Here is a 16408-nt window from a genome sequence, read left to right on the forward strand (position 1 = left end):
TTTCTCTCTAGCCTTGACAAATTCAATATTGCCCCTCTCATAGCTATGCAGAATGCTGCCGCAAAGATAATTTTACTGGCCCATCACTTTGACCATATCATCCCTCTCTCTGCATCACTCCACTGGCTCCCCTTCTCTTTGCATCAAACATAAACTGATTGTTTTCACTTTCAGGTTCCTTAACGGTCTACCCCCATACAACCTGTTATCTCACAGTAGCTCTCAAGATGTCGATTCTCACCTCTGAGTGGCCCATGATGCCACCTTCCTTTGATCACTTGTTAAATTTTCAAACAAGAAACTTTGTGCTTTCTCCCATGTTGCTCATCGTGCTTGGGAGGAGCTTTCTAGAAACATTAGACTCATCAGCCCCCTTCAAAATCTTCCTCAAAACTCTTTGGCCATGATGATTACCAAAACTTGACAATGAATAGGTTGCTGGAGTGCTGATTCCACTACCTGTTATGATGACCAATACTGTCTCATTGTTTCCTTGTACTCTCCCATCTGTTTGTCTGTATCCATCTATTATCTTTCTTATACATAGATTGCAAGCTCTTCAGGGCAGGGATCATCTTCTTGTGTGTTTGCAGAGCCTTTCACATAAAAGAGTCCTGGACGGTCCATAACTATAGTCCTAGGTGGCAATAATACAAATAATAAATACCTTACTGAATTGGAGCCATACGTAACAATAGTGCCAAATAGAAACAATATTAAATAAATACTGTAGTCCCAAAACAAATATTGTCTACACTATTGGAAAAATGAAAGAAAATTAAAATGGCAAGCGTATTAAATGCAGTTCTTCATATATAACTGAGTTTCCAATAAATGTATCACAGCTGTGTCAGAATGTATCAAAATGCCGATTGTAAAGAAAAAGGTAAAAAACGACTACTAGTAGTAGGATCCTCACTGTGGTCTTTAAGATAAAAGAAGTTATTTAATTGAATCTTCACTTTGTGAAGTGTTTCAAAACCAGCAGATTTTTAATTTTTAAAACCATTTCTACAATATGATTTTATTAAATGTGTAAATATGTTGCTGGCTTGATTGTTCAGGCCTCTCTTTTCATCTTGGGTTTATTTTGCTAAATTTTTCTCCTTCTCCTGATTGGGATTTTGAACTTTCCTCTGAGAAGCTTGTGAATTTTTAAATTACAGCCTTTGCTGCAAAATTAATTGTAAAAATCACATGGGGGCTGATCCTGTAAGCTCTTAGGATGTGGAACTCTAATTAAAGTCAGTGGGAGTTCTGCACACAGAGCTCTTACAGACACAGGCCTTTCACATGCAGCTCACTATAAATATCAAATGGGTGCGTCAGAGCTCTCTCTTATTGAAAGGGCTGAACCTACATACTACTGAAACTTGCTTTTAAAACTCAAAACATGAATGTACCAACTAATTGGGAATGGTAAGCCTGCTACAGATGCTATCAAGCAAATCTGTTGCTGAGTTGTGGGAGTGCGAAGGAAGGGATACTTTACCTTCACTTCTCAAGTTTAACCATTCTAAATTCAGGGCCTGTTAGTCCATGCCACCTGAGTGGGGCCTGTTATTCTCCACTGCTGTGTGGATTCCATTGGCCAGTTCCTGAGATGACCTGGAGCTTTACTTGACACACCTTGGAAATGGAGTATACAAAAGTGGCTCAAACACCACCTTTGCATTCCCTGATCTCTGGGTTGTTGTGGGTCAGTTCACCCCATAACATAATTTACAGCAGCCTCAAAGCTGCATCTAGTCAGGCATCCTCTTTGCAACATACCCTGATCACACTTCCTACATCTGAAGGTGAGGATGGGCCAGGACATGGTTGTGCAGAACTGGCATAGGTAAGGTGGCACTACACCACCTGGAAATTCCCCTACACCAGGTGAATTCTCAACTGCCTCATTGTGGCAGCTTTATGAACTCTCTGTCCCACCGAAATGGTCCATACCAGGGGCAATGTTCTGCCCTGGCAACTCTAAGTTTTCTGTGCCTAATGCATTTTGGGGGAGCTGAGGAGTTGGAAAGGAATAGTTTCCAAACTGCATGAATCTTCAGGCCATATAGCCCATTTCTTTCTTGCTCTTCTGCTCCAAAAGTGAAAGGGCCTATGGTCTGATCCTACATCTTCTTTCACCGCATCCCCTCCAACCCCCCAAAAAGAGAGCATGGACGTGATGCTGAAAGCACTTTTCCTCCTTTTTAGGAGACAAATTTCCTGGGTGTTCATATTGTGTACTCAAATGAGAGTGCCACATGGTATTGTGAATTAGAATATTTGTCATAGAATCATAGAATATCAGGGTTGGAAGGGACCTCAGGAGGTCATCTAGTCCAACCCCCTGCTCAAAGTAGGACCAATCCCCAACTAAATCATCACAGCCAGGGCTTTGTCAAGCCTAACCTTAAAAACTTCTAAGGAAGGAGATTCCACCACCTCCCTAGGTAACGCATTCCAGTGCTTCACCACCCTCCTAGTGAAAAAGTTTTTCCTAATATCCAACCTAAACCTCCCCCACTGCAACTTGAGACCATTACTCCTTGTTCTGTCATCTGCTACCACTGAGAACAGTCTAGATCCATCTTCTTTGGAACCCCCTTTCAGGTAGTTGAAAGTGGCTATCAAATCCCCCCTCATTCTTCTCTTCTGCAGACTAAACAGTCATATACTGTGATTGCTGTCAGGATTATGCCTTTAGTCTTTTATATGTGAATGAAATAACTGCTCATTTTGTGTGGACTATATGCTTTTAGGAACTTTACTAGAGGAATGGACAGTAAATCAGTTGTAAAAAATCTTTATTTAGAAAGTGTAAAACTACTATTGCTGTCTGATCTTTGGCTGGTACCACAATCAGGGTATCAGAGGTTTGGGAAATGACATTGTATGTCAATTCCTTTAATCATAGAAGGTTAGGGTTGGAAGGGACCTCAGGAAGTCATCTAGTCCAACTCCCTGCTTGGAGCAGGACCAATCCCCAATTTTTGCCCCACATCCCTAAATGGCCCCCTCAAGAATTGAACTCACAACCCTGGGTTTAGCAGGCCAATGCTCAAACCACTGAGCTATCCCTCCTCCCTAATGATTACATCAGGGGAAGACCTTACTTATTGTGAATGGAGCTCTTGTCAAAAGCTTGATCCTGCATTCCTTGAACATGCACGATGGTGACTGAAATCAAAGAAATGCAGGCCCCCAAAGTGTTACTGATTTGTTTCTTCAATATGAGTAACATCAGTTTTGGTTCTAAGGAAAAAATACTCTTTATGCAGAAGCCAGAGAGTACTGAGCTGTAATCAATGTACAAAGACAATTTGATATGAATTCTGTATCCCTGGAGCTGGGCCTGATCAAAAGCCTGGACCAAAAAGCTCTCAAACTTTGTGGAAAATTGGATCCTTATCCAGTTTGAATTTCCTGGCTTGGGCCAGTCTTTAGTTTTCCTTGAACATATTCTGAATGTGGTGTTCCTTTGGTGATATGAAGATTCAAATTCTAGTATTGATTTTCAGTGGTGTATTCTGGAGTAATTCTATTGCTTCATTGGAGGTTTTCCAGATCCACACTGCTGTAACTGAGGGCAAAAACTGGTTGTAAGGCTTTAGCACTGAGCAGGACAGGAGTTCACACATTAGTGCTAATTATTTTTGCATACCGGTGTGTATTCAGAAATTCCAATGCTATCTTTTGGTGTTATACTGCCAACCACCACCTTCCATGTAAAGTCAACAGCAGTAGTAAAGTCCCCAATGAGCTTCATGGATGTCTGAAACTTCTGGGGTCAAATCTCTGATTGGGATAGAGGTGGGGTGGTTGTTTGGTGGGTCTTATATTCACCTTCATAGGTCTAGAGCCCAGGCCTTTAGAGCGAACAGGTAGTTCCCATCTCCGGGCTGCTACCCAGCAGCAGCTGTAACCAGCCTGTGCTCCACCTCCATTGACCTGCTGTGGACACACCCCATGGGATGTTCCACCTCAAGGGTTTTACAGGCAGCAGCCCCATGGCTCCCTGCCCTATATAAACCCAAGAGGCATTCCAGATAGTGTCCAGGCAACAGTGTGGATCTTCTGTAGCTGTTATGACTGTTCCTATTCTATGCTATTGAACTCTTGGCTTGACCTCAGCTTGTTTTGGACTTTGCCTCCTGATTTGGACCCAGAAACCTGATTTGGCATCTGACCCTCAGAATCAGCCTTGGCCTGGAACTAACTATGAACTCCTTGGCTACTCCTAGTCTCAGGTTTTCCCCTGCTTTGACCCTTGGTCCTGACTGCCCTTGTTGGGATCCTGACAGTGGAGGAACTCCTAGTTATCAAAGTAGTAGCTTGGAAGGAAAGGACAGTCGTCCATTTGTACAGGATATCTAAACTCAGACCTTTGAGTATCATTTTAATGAGGCACTTTGATTCCTTTTATGCTATGGATAAAACAAGCCCCCAAACTTTGCACAAATTCCAAAAGGCTCATTTGATTTTTTTTTAATTATTCTCTAGTAGGCTGAAGTTGCCTTTTGTTTAACGTTTGTTTTTAAAGTTCTGCATTATTTAAATGACACTTTACTGTTAATGGATGAAAAAGCACAAAGCCTGCCACCATGCTTAGGTCACATGTTGGCAGAGAAGTTCCATGGGGGTGCTTCTGCACCTCTCACGTACTGCAGAAGGGCCTCTGGGATGGTTCCTCCTCGGTTGTTGCAGAGGGCAATAAGGGGGATAGGTCAGAGTGGAGACCACAGGATCCACTTCAGTGGCTCCCACAGACTGCATTAGTTGTGACAGGTTGCTGCAGCAGTGGTCACTGAGGGGGGCATGTGGGAAAGCTATGCTGCAATCCAGAGTTTGTGTGGATTGTCTTGCAGGCACAGGGTAAAAGACAAGAAGGGATGGGGCCTAATCTGTCTGCAATTTAACTCATCTGGGAATTATCTAGTGATTACTTGTACAGTGAAGGTCATGATTCCTTCCTCACTCATTTTCTATTTATTTGAGGGCTGCTGTTGGCCTCCTGCCCCTCCATTTCAGTCTATTGCTGATTTCAGTCTATTGCTGGGATCCCACTGCCCACCCCTTGTACGAGAGTTAAGAGGTTGCAGGAAAAGGGTTATCTCCTCCAGGTACCAAACATTAAGAATCCCAGATCTGTTTGACAGCTCCTTTGGGAATGTCTTCCCTCTAAGTGTCCTTCTACCTGCCATGTGAAATGGGTGTCTGCACTGGACACCTGCCACCTGCTAAGTCCCAACAATTTGAGATGTCCCTCCTCACTTATCCTGTGGCATCCCTAAACTGCTGTCGGGAAAACCCACCCTGCCCCAGCCAATCTAGCAGTGAGGGAAAAAGTCCTTCTCGGTCCCCGAAAAGGTGATTAGATCAATACCCACAGCTGGGGAAAGCTGTGAGAAAGAGTCATATCCAGAGAGACAGGGCACCTACCTTGGGTCCATATGGAGCATTGGCTTATCTGAGCCCCTCCACCTCAAGTGATGCCCCTGCCACCCTCCTCGCCCAAGGAGGGGGAAACTCTTAAAGGAGCCACAACCCCTGTCTTTCCCACTGACCATATAAAGTCTTTCTTTCCCCTCTCTCCGCACCCCATGCCCCATCTTTGAGGTTCCAGGGAGTGCATTTCATCTTTCCAAAACAGCCCATCACCACCACTGTATGTCAGCTGATTTCTCTGGCTTCATGCAGTTTTACACCTTATCCACTTGATGCTTCCTTTAAAAAAAAAAGTCAGAGAAAATTCAGACACAGAAAAATTGTGGAGACTAAGCTTTCTAATAAAAATTGTTGCTCTCAGGACATGGTTTGAGATCTTAGAGAGAAATTATCTGGAGAGGCGCACACACACATGTTTTCTTAATGTGTTGCTACAGGGAGAGGTATCCCAGCATGCAACATTTCCTTTCTGTACCATGTACTGTATCTCCAAAGAAAATCCCCTTTGGGCATTATACTATTTCTTTCTAATAGCAGACTGTAAATTCACTATCCTTTTAAGTTTTTGGTGTTTTTTTTTAAACTACATAAGATTCCTAAGAAAGCAAAGACCTCAGCCTAACAGCAATGAATGTTGATGTTTTAGGTGCATGCTTGCAGTGCAATGTGCAAATTATAAAGACAGACATATAGTTCTACAGGTGGAGGCTTATTCAGATGAAATATTTGTTTTCATTTGTCTAATACTATCTGAAGGCAAATTCTATGGAATATCAATACAATTTGCCACTTCAGAACCTAGGTGCTTGCATGAATTAATGTGTGGGAGATCTTGATGTGTACTTAGGCAGAATAAAAATGCTATTTTATAGCTCTAGCAGGATATGTCTACTCTTATCTTAATTGGCAGCATACAATGCTGCTATGTTTAAAGAAAAGACAGCTCTTCCATTCTGAACACCTGTTTTTAGTTGTTAACTTACTGATTAAAAATTCCTTGTCTGGTGGTTTGTCCCAGCCTGGAATTATTGTCCTCCAGCTTTGGGGGTGGGGTGGGAATGGCTTAGCTGTATCTGAATAATTGCTTATAATTACATACACTAAACAATATCTATCAGCTTAGTATTATATTTATTATAACGTAAATCCTCTCTATGGGGCAATGGGGTCGATGATTAGTCTTTATTTGGGAACAGTCGCCTTGCTGATTTTGAAAAAAACCTCTAAAAACTGCAGTGTAAAACACAGCTCTTCCAGGAAGCCCTTTCATTAACCAGATTCCTCCTGCCAAAAAATGTTAACACTGATGAATGAAAAACATATCTCAAAATAACAAATGCAAACAAACTCCTGGAACCAACCAGTTGTGTACTTAACAGCATCCCATCTCTTCCCCGTTTCCTGATTTGTATGTTGTCTATGTAGCTAGTACGTTCTCTGTGGCATGGATCTTGGGCCAGATTCTCTGCTGCAGCCAGGTTCCTTGGGCCACAGCAGAGAGGAGGTTTTAACTGCCTCCCTCATTCTCTGCTTGGCTTCAGCCTTCTCCAATATGTGCCAGAGAGCAAACAGTACCCAAAGAGATTATTCACCAGCTGAGGATAGCTAGAACAATGCCTCCTTGTCAGACCCTTGACATGCACTGGGATTATAGCAGGTAGTGCATGAGCTGACTGTACCAGCTTTATGCCTGATGGGCACTTGCCAACACTGGAGGGAAATCCCTAGCTAATGGGGGAGCAGCCAGCTGGCACATTCTTTGCACCATCTGAGCTGTGGAAAGAATCTTCCCCCTTGATTTCACATTATCTACAAGACACACTGCATACACACAAATTATACTAAGTATAGAACTAATAACTCTGGTATTGTATTTCTTTAATCTGACTTCATTACAAACCACACACTTCAACATCACCTCAGGTATATTGCCTACTGTCACGCTGTTCTCTCAGCAGGCAATCACATGGCAGAAGACTGTAGCACAGCAATGCATTCCCTTCACAAATTTATTTAAGGTTGGGAATTCCTTCTCTAAATTTATTCGCTTTGTGAATTTAAATCTCAAACTTAACATTTTGGTAACTTAGTTGTTTTACATTCCAGTCAATCGTTTCATTGAGTAAGAAAGCATTAAAGGTCTCCACAGAAGATAGGCGGGAAGAAATACAGTATTGTATAATTTAACAAGACCTTTCAGATTTGCAGCTGTGGACTGTAAGGTTAATAGTTTTTTTCCTGTTGAGACTGTGGTGCTTTTGATCTTGCATAGAAATTAACAGGCACCTGTGTATAGAATTTGTTATATTAACACTGGATTTCTTCATGTAAAACAAAATGTCTCTTGCATTCTCTATCATCCCAGGTATGCTTCATTTTTATATTAGGAGCGCTTACAAAGTTATTTCTTATTGCCCATTGCACTTGTTATTCTGTGCACAGCATTAAGGTCAGTTTTAGCAACAGTTTCACACACCTTTGTGATATGAGGTGTTAGAAGTAACTGTTCTTTTCAAAGTAACACTTTAGCTACAATATATTGCAACTGGAATTTTGGCAATCGCTATATTTGAATAAGGTTGAAATTAAGCTTCCATTTAACCCCTCCTTCTCCGTCTTCTCAGCTATTCATAACTTTATCAAACAAACAGATTTTTGGAATGAAATTTTCCATGCTTATTCTCCAGCCAGTGGCAGCTCTTTTATAGAAATCCCACTAATGCCCCTGAGTTTCAAGTGTATTTAAAATGAACAAAACAAACTAAACAAAAATAATTTGTCCCATATAATATCACTTATCACTTAGTGCTTTCTATATTCAGTGTGCTTTAGAAAATTAACCCTCAATGCAGCATGGGAAAATAAGTATTGAATCCACATTTACCACATGGGGACATTGAGATAGTAGTGAAGAATTCCCATAAAAATATGCATGCCTAACTAACCTACTCTGACCACACTTTATTTAAAATGGGCTTGCCTGCATTTTCTTTTCTTTGAATGCAAGCATTCAGTGCATGTATTTGTCCAAAAGTGCTGTTAATTAGACTCCAGGAGCTTAGTAGAGCAGCAGTTTTGTACAGAGGCTGCACTAACTTTGAAAATCCCAGCCAAAATGTTCAAATATAAATGTATTGTACAGCAACTGAACTCATTGATTCCTCTCCTCTTTAACTTTTAAAAGCTGCCAGTAGATCCCCTGACCCCCAGTAGGTGAAAGTCTTTCTGGCTGTTCAGTATACACAAAGTAGTTGCTGGAAGGGGATTCATATGGACAACTATTTTGTTCCAAAAAGAAAAGGAGTACTTGTGGCACCTCAGAGACTAAGAAATTTATTTGAGCATAAGCTTTCGTGAAGTGAGCTGTAGCTCACGAAAGCTTATGCTCAAATAAATTGGTTGGTCTCTAAGGTGCCACAAGTACTCCTTTTCTTTTTGCGAATACAGACTAACATGGCTGCTACTCTGATACCTGTTATGTTCCAGTGGCTCTACCAAAACCTCAAGATGACATGATACTACACCAGCCCCCATCACGTGTTGAATGGGAGTTTAGGGATCAGGGAGTGTTGTTAACATTTTTCCATAGTTTTGAGGGTTAGGGAGGAAATGTACCAACAGTCTCTATACACCCCCATCTGCTCAAATTCACTCAAGATTCTAATGTGGATAATCTGTCTCGGGGGGAGGGAGGGTACTTGACCCACTAGGATATGGGCAAAAAAACAGAGCCTTCCTTTGTTCTTGATGGGGAAAGTCTGCAAAAGCAGAACTTGGTTAATAGATTATTTCAACTTTTAGTGCTATGGATTTGTGAATGAGAACTGCACGAAACTGCACGAAACTGACTGCAACCCCCAAGATTAGAGGAGTCCAGTAAAATAGTCTGTCATTGTAAGAAACCGACTCACCTACGGAAGCAGTTATTCTGTGGCTATTTTAATGAAACCTATAAGAACTTTTGCATACCACAGTAAATTCTAGTCATCGCTGGAACCTTACTTGATGGAAAGACGGTGCATTTGTCCAAACATGCTAAACAGAACAAATATTACCTTTGGCAATGAAAGCAGTTGTCAATACAGATGTAGCTGAAGTAATAGGCTTGTACATGAAGATAAATGGCAGCAAGAAGAAATAGTATTTCAGTACAAGCCAGCTGTTTGCACTCATGTGTTCCTTCTTATACCTAGGGCTTTGTAACATAAAACACTGTTATTGCTGGAAGCGTGCAGTCTGATTTGCAGAGGTGTTGAGCTGCAGGTGCTCAGCATCTCTGAAAAATCGGACCAATAGCTTTTTAATGGTGTATCTGGATTGCAAGAACATGTCACCTCTACAAATAGGTATGAATCCCAATAAAACACACACTAACCTCGTGGGAAATACTGTACCCTTAACATGGATTTCTACTCCAAAAAGTCCATGTAAAAATGGGCTTGTGAGGGTCATTATAAATTGTTTCATTCATTTGTGTATTAAATGTGCTCTATTTGCAAGTAAAAAGATTGTGTTCTAATTTCAAGCCCTGCAAACTCACTCTCGTCTCATGTCTAGCAGTCCAACTGGATTCTGTCCAGGCTCACACATCATCCCCAGTAATACAGGGTCTGCAGAGCAAATTGTGCCCCTGTGACACCTTTGCAAATCCACTTATCATAGAATCATAGAAGATTAGGGTTGGAAGAGACCTCAGGAGGTCATCTAGTCCAACTCTTGCTCAAATCAGGACCAACCCCAACTAAATCATCCCAGCCAGAGATTTGTCTAACTGCGCCATAAAAAGCTCTAAGGATGGAGATTCCACCTCCCACCCCCCGCCAGGGAACCCATTCCAGTGCTTCACCACCCTCCTAGTGAAATAGTGTTTCCTAATATCCAACTTAGACCACCCCCACTGCAGCTTGATACCATTGCTCCTTGTCCTGTCATCTGCCACCATTGAGAATAGCCTAGCTCCATCCTCTTTGGAATCCCCCTTCAGTAGTTGAAGGCTGCGATCAAATCCCCCCTCACCCTTCTCTTCTGTAGACTAAACAAGTCCAGTTCTCTCAGCCTCTCCTCGTAAGTCATGTGCCCCAGCCACCTAATCATTTTTTTGCCCTCCGCTGGACTCTTTATAATTTGTTCACATCCTTTCTGTGGGGGAGGGGAGGGCCCAAAACTGGACGCAGTATTCCAGGTGTGGCCTCACCAGTGCCAAATAGAGGGGAATAATCACTTCCCTCGATCTGCTGGCAATGCTCCTACTAATGCAGCCCAATATGCTGTTAGACTTCTTGGCAACAAGGACACATTGTTGACTCATATCCAGCTTCTCGTCCGCTGTAACCTCTAGGTCCTTTTCTACAGAACTGCTGCCTAGCCATTCAGTCGCGAGTCTGTAGCGGTGCATGGGATTCTTCCGTCCTAAGTGCTGGACTCTACACTTGTCCTTGTTGAACCTCATAGATTTCTTTTGGCTCATCTTCCACTTAAGACAATGAGGTTGCACAAGTATAGTTGAGGGTATAATTTGGCCTGCAGGATGTTTATTACTGGTGATGTATGAGATGGAAAGAACCCATTTTGACTAGATACTGCAGGGAGAGTTTGAAGGTCTGCCAGTTAGCAAAAAAAATGTTTTAACATATAAAGTAAGCAAAAAATCAGGGGAACATAATGAACATAGAATCCCATAATGCCATATTTAGAGTCAACGTATAGGATAAAACTGCACTCCAGAGATGTGGAGATGTTCTGAATTTCTATCATGCCCTGGATGGGGGGATTCTAGCATTTTAATTAGTTAGAAACCTCTACAAGTACAATTTAGTAACAATTCAGTCAGATGCCTTTGTCGCTACTTTTTGGCAAAATGAAATGGGCTATGGGCCAGATCCTCTCCTAGTGGATGTTACCATAGTTCCATTGAAGTCAGTCAAGTTGTACCCTCTTACACAAAGAGAAGATCTTGCTTTAAGTTAATAATGAAAAAGCAAATCTTTAAGACACCAAATGGAAGCAAGATTAGATCCATTAGAGAGGATGAAATTATTACTCAGCTCAAACAGACCATGTAAATGTGAAAGAGGAGTGTTGTTAAATGACAAGTCATTTAGCAAATTCTTCATCTTCCAGCCTTAATTTCTGTGGCCTTGATATTGAGTATTTTCTTTCTTTGTAGAGATCTCACTCCTTCCATTTTCTGGCTTTTCCCTGCCTCTTTGTTTTTTGTTCTTTGAACCCAACTCTTTCTTTTAGATTTCAAATCAATCTCTCTCCATTTTCCCTTCTCTATAGAACTGAGAGATGGTATGTTGACAGGCAATTTGAGTTAATGCTGTAGGTTTTACTAAACCCTGGCAATAGCATTGACTTCAGGATGTCACTTAGTTCTTTACTAATTTGAGCACTTAGCCTTAGCAGCCACCACGCATGCTTATCTGTGTTGCTTGCTCCTGTCTGTAAGGCACAATACAAGGAACACCAGGCAGGTTATTTTTATCTACCTGTTGTATTGGAAGTTATAGGATATACAGTTTTCCTCTAGAACTTGTGCAGCTTTTTCTGGTTCACTCAATACATCAGCTGCTTGGTGTGCAGAACTCTGTACACTTTTGCTTTCCATGTTAATCAAACATGGCCAATGTGAGCATTGATTTGCTTGTTTCTTTTTAATATGGTATTAAGATCATCATGTCTTCTGTAATAGGAAGGCAAATCATTTAATGAAGGGGGCTGATCCTATAAACCTTCTCTTCTGTGAATGGCCCTTACTCACACAAGTAGTCCCACTGAAATCAAGGGTCTATAGTCCTGTGAATGATGGTTTGCAGCCATACCTGAATAGAGACTTGCAAATAGAAACCTACTAATGGATAATGAAAACTCATAACTTGAATGATATTGTTATTAAATGGCAAAATGAACTTTAAGACAGAGTTAGGTTTTTCTGATGACAGCTAGTGCCCTTCCAGAATGTTGAGTTCAGCAAAACTCAAACTTCTGAAAACCAGGTAAGACAGAGTCAAGTTTAAATGCCCACATAACCTTAAGTCTACCCCTCTGGAGCTGGCATCACACTCCAGCTACATTTGCTGTGTTACTTGTAGCTGTATTCAATGGTGGAGGAATAAGTTGGAGCAGCTTGGAAAAGCTGTTATTGTGATACAAGGAGATCTGGAGATCAGTTTTAGGAGTGTCATAGAGCTGTGACTGTGATCTGAGGAGATCTGGGTCTGAGTCTCCCTCCCCCATGTGTTATCAAAGGAGAGCAGCACATGTGTACCTTGAGGTTCCAGTCTGCCTCATTTCAGTACAGAATTGTTTTGGTTGTGTCATTAGAAAGTCACAAGTTTCTTTTTGCCATGCATATTGTCAGTAGGGAGGTGAGATATGAGAGCAGTCTGTGAATTTAATGATGGGTAGGGGAAAGTATAGGCTTAGGTGATATCCACTGTGCAAGTGTGAAGGGGCGGTAAAAAGCCACAAAGTGGTTGTTAAATTTAACTGTCAGAGGAGTAGGCTCTGTGTGTGTGAGCATAGGGCAAGTGCAGGCAGTGCCTGTCTGTTACAGTGGAAAGGCAGAACACAAGTATATGTGTTCTGGGTGTTGTAGCCTGGCATTGTTTAAAGAGGGCCGAGGTTAAGATACAGAGTTAAGGTAAATGCCCATGCATCTCCTGGTTTTCAGAAGTTTGAGTTTTGCTGAACTCAGTGTTTTGAAAGGGCATGAGCTACCACTGGGAAACCTTAACACTGTTAATGAAGATTTTTGCTATTTAATTTCCTAGTTTTTTAAACAGAAGGAGAAATGTTTGTTGGTAGGCAGTAGTAGTTCTCATCTAGGTTTGCAGCTGATATGCTACTGTGGCCAGGTAAGAATCAAAAGACTACACTCTGGAGAATGTCAGCATAACCCCACAGTATAAACACAGCCTACATTGATGGAAAGGCTTTTCCATCGGGGTAGGAACTTCTCCCCGAACAAAGTTAGCTATGTCAATGGACGCATTCTTCTGTCAAAGTATTAGCACCTACACTTGGGGTGGTTCCACATAGCTTTGTTGGTCAGGGGTGTGGATTTTTCACATTCCTAAGCAACACAGCTAGTGACCTATCTTTAGTGTAGATCAAGGCCTAGCTTTTATATAGCGCTTTTCATCCGTAGATCTCAAAGAACTTTACATCACTATCTCCATTTTACAGATGGGAAACTGAGGCAGAGGGAGGCAAAGTGATTTGCCCAAGGGCACCAATCAGGCTAGTGGCAAACCTAAGAATAGTCTCAGTCGAGTGGCCTTTCCATTAGGCTGTGTGAGTCCTCTGTGCTCCTCCTTGCTCTTGTACATTTGATTCTAGTAGAATAAGGCTAATTGTCATGTTTTGAAATGTTTGCGATGTATCGTTGTGATCAGGGCTGGTGAGAGAAATGTTGTCCATGGCCTGTATCCCAAAACAATGGCAGTTTATTAAATGGTGGGTACAGTAACTTTAAGTATATGACAGAAAATTGGTGTCTCTCCTGCACTCCTTGCCCTCCCATTCTCTGCAACACATAGCCCCCCACTATTTCCAGCTTCTCCAGCCCCCCGCCCCCCCCAATCTCATTAAGCCATTAGTTGGCATTGTAATAGTCACTAATGTAAAAAGTTGCTTCTTGCTTTCTTCTGCCCTGTGCTGCGGCATACAGCTTCTCATGCTGTAGCTTACTGGAGGGCTGCACACTACTTTGAGTGTGTAAACCCAAGCTGCACACTGAGTTGGGCCCCTCACTCCCACTCCCACTCCCAGCTGGGACTCCCATCTCTGCTTCAGTCAGGCTTCCCCAGCTATGCCCCATGTCCACCCCTCCTCCAAACTTGGCCTCTCCCGCACATACATTTGTCAGCCCCAACCCCCAGTGGGGTGCTGTGTATCTAACTATTCATTTTCTGGATTTCGGACGTTTGAATCTGAATTACTTTCCACTCCCTTCATCCCCCCAATCCCAGATCACATGGAGGGGTAGGGACGGAGCTCAGACAACCCAAGAAGAGCAAGATCCTCAAGATCCACTGTGGGTACTGGGGCAGGGAGAGACGCTGAGCCTCCAAAGGGGTAGTGATCCCCCAGATCCTCATGGAAGAGGAGAATTCAGGCCTGACAGTCCCCCTAACCCTAAACCCCCAACTCCCTCAGTCTCCAACCTCTCTGATCTTTTCCCCTCACGTGCCCACTAATCCCTACATTCCCTTACCTGAGCTCCTATTCCCTCTTCCTTCCACTACCACCCATTTATCCCTGTCCCCATAATATCCCTAAGCCTTGCTTCAAACCCAAGCCCCTTTTGCATATACTCTTGCACCCATAAATCAGCCCTCACTGCCTAGTGAGCATTTTAGAATCTTTCTTTAAGAAAGAAGGGCTTTGCAACTTTAGCTAGAGCAGAGCGAGTGCTCCCTTGTATTATTTATAAAATTAGAGGGAGAATGGAGGGGAGGGGCTCTAGACATCTATCAGCAGCATAGCTTGCTGAAAGAGGTGTGAAGTGGCCTATTCATCTCAATGAGATGTTCACAGCTAAAAGAAAATACTCAGTGGAGATGAATATAGCTTGAAACAATAGCTCTGAGATGTGTGAACTGCTCCATTCCTGTCAGTGGGTGTTCTCTCATCCCTCCTCCCCAGTGCTGGAGAGTTTCTGATGTGTCTCAGTATTCTCTACTCACCCCGGTGTCAGCAGTGTGTTCTTGGAACATGCCTGTTCTAAGCTACCCGCCCACAGGGGCAGGGCTTTCCCAGATCCAGGCTCACATGGGGGTGGGGGTAGGGAGATGGCACAAACATCCTTAGAGGGACAAGGCACTCAGATCTCTTTTGAGGGGAAGCAAGAAGAGATGTGGAGGGGTGTAGTTAGACCGCAACTGATGGGCAGGAGCACCCAGATCCTGGCTGGTCACATGGGGGCAGGGAACAGGGCTCAGACAAGGACCTACAGATCCCGTCTTACATGGTGGAGAGGTAGGGATAGGAGTTCAGACCCTCCCTAGAATGGCAATCCCTCTGCCCCAGAACTTGGCTCACATGGGCAGGGAAGGGAGGTCACATGGGGGAGAAGGGGAGGCTGGGGGCCCTCACATCATGGTGCACACATGGGAGGGGAATGTGTTAACAGCTGATCCTGCCCTTCCAGTCCCAAGGGTTGCCAACTTTCTAATCGCACAAAACCAAGTGCCCCAGCGCTGAGGCCCTGCCCCTGCTCACTCCATCCATCGCTTGCTCTCCCACACCTTCACTCACTTTTACTGGGCTGGGGCAGGGGTGGGATGAGGGTTCTGACTGTGCGTGCAGGCTCTGGGGTGGGGCCAGGGATGAGGGGTTTGGGTGCAGGAGAGGGCTGCAGGCTGGGGCAAGGGGTTAGGGTGTGGGAGAAAGTTCAGGGTGTGGACTCCCAGCAGCGCTTACTGAGGCTCCCGGGAAGTAGCCACCAGGTCCCTGCAGCCTCTAGATACATGGGCAGCCAGAGATACTCCACGTGCTGCTCCCGCCCCAAGGGCTGGATCCGCAGCTCCTAATGGCTGGGAACCACGACCAATGGGAGCTGTGGGGGCAGCCAGGGAGGCTCCATGTACTGCCCCCACAACTCCCATTGATCACAGTTCCCAGCCCATGGGAGCTCCGGAGCCAGCCCTTGGAATGGGGGCAGCGCGCGGAGCCTCCCTAGCTGCCCATGTGTCTAGGGCTGCAGGGACCTGGCGGCTGCGCGGAGCTTATCCCCGAACCCCCGCTGCGTCGCCAACTGGACTTTTAATGGCCCGGTTGGTGGTGCCAGCTGGAGCCACCAGGGTCCCTTTTTGACTTGGTGTTCCGGTTGAAAACTGGACGCCTGTCAACCCTACAAGTCCCTTTGTCACTCAACCCCATGTCCCCCTACCCAGTCTCCCCATTGCCTCCCTGCAACCTGACCTCCCAACCCTTGTCCTCTGTTCCCACCACCTCTTCCACCCCA

Source organism: Lepidochelys olivacea, assembly GCF_965140295.1.
Source record: "Lepidochelys olivacea isolate rLepOli2 genome assembly, chromosome: 7".
In the NCBI taxonomy this organism is placed as follows: domain Eukaryota; kingdom Metazoa; phylum Chordata; order Testudines; family Cheloniidae; genus Lepidochelys; species Lepidochelys olivacea.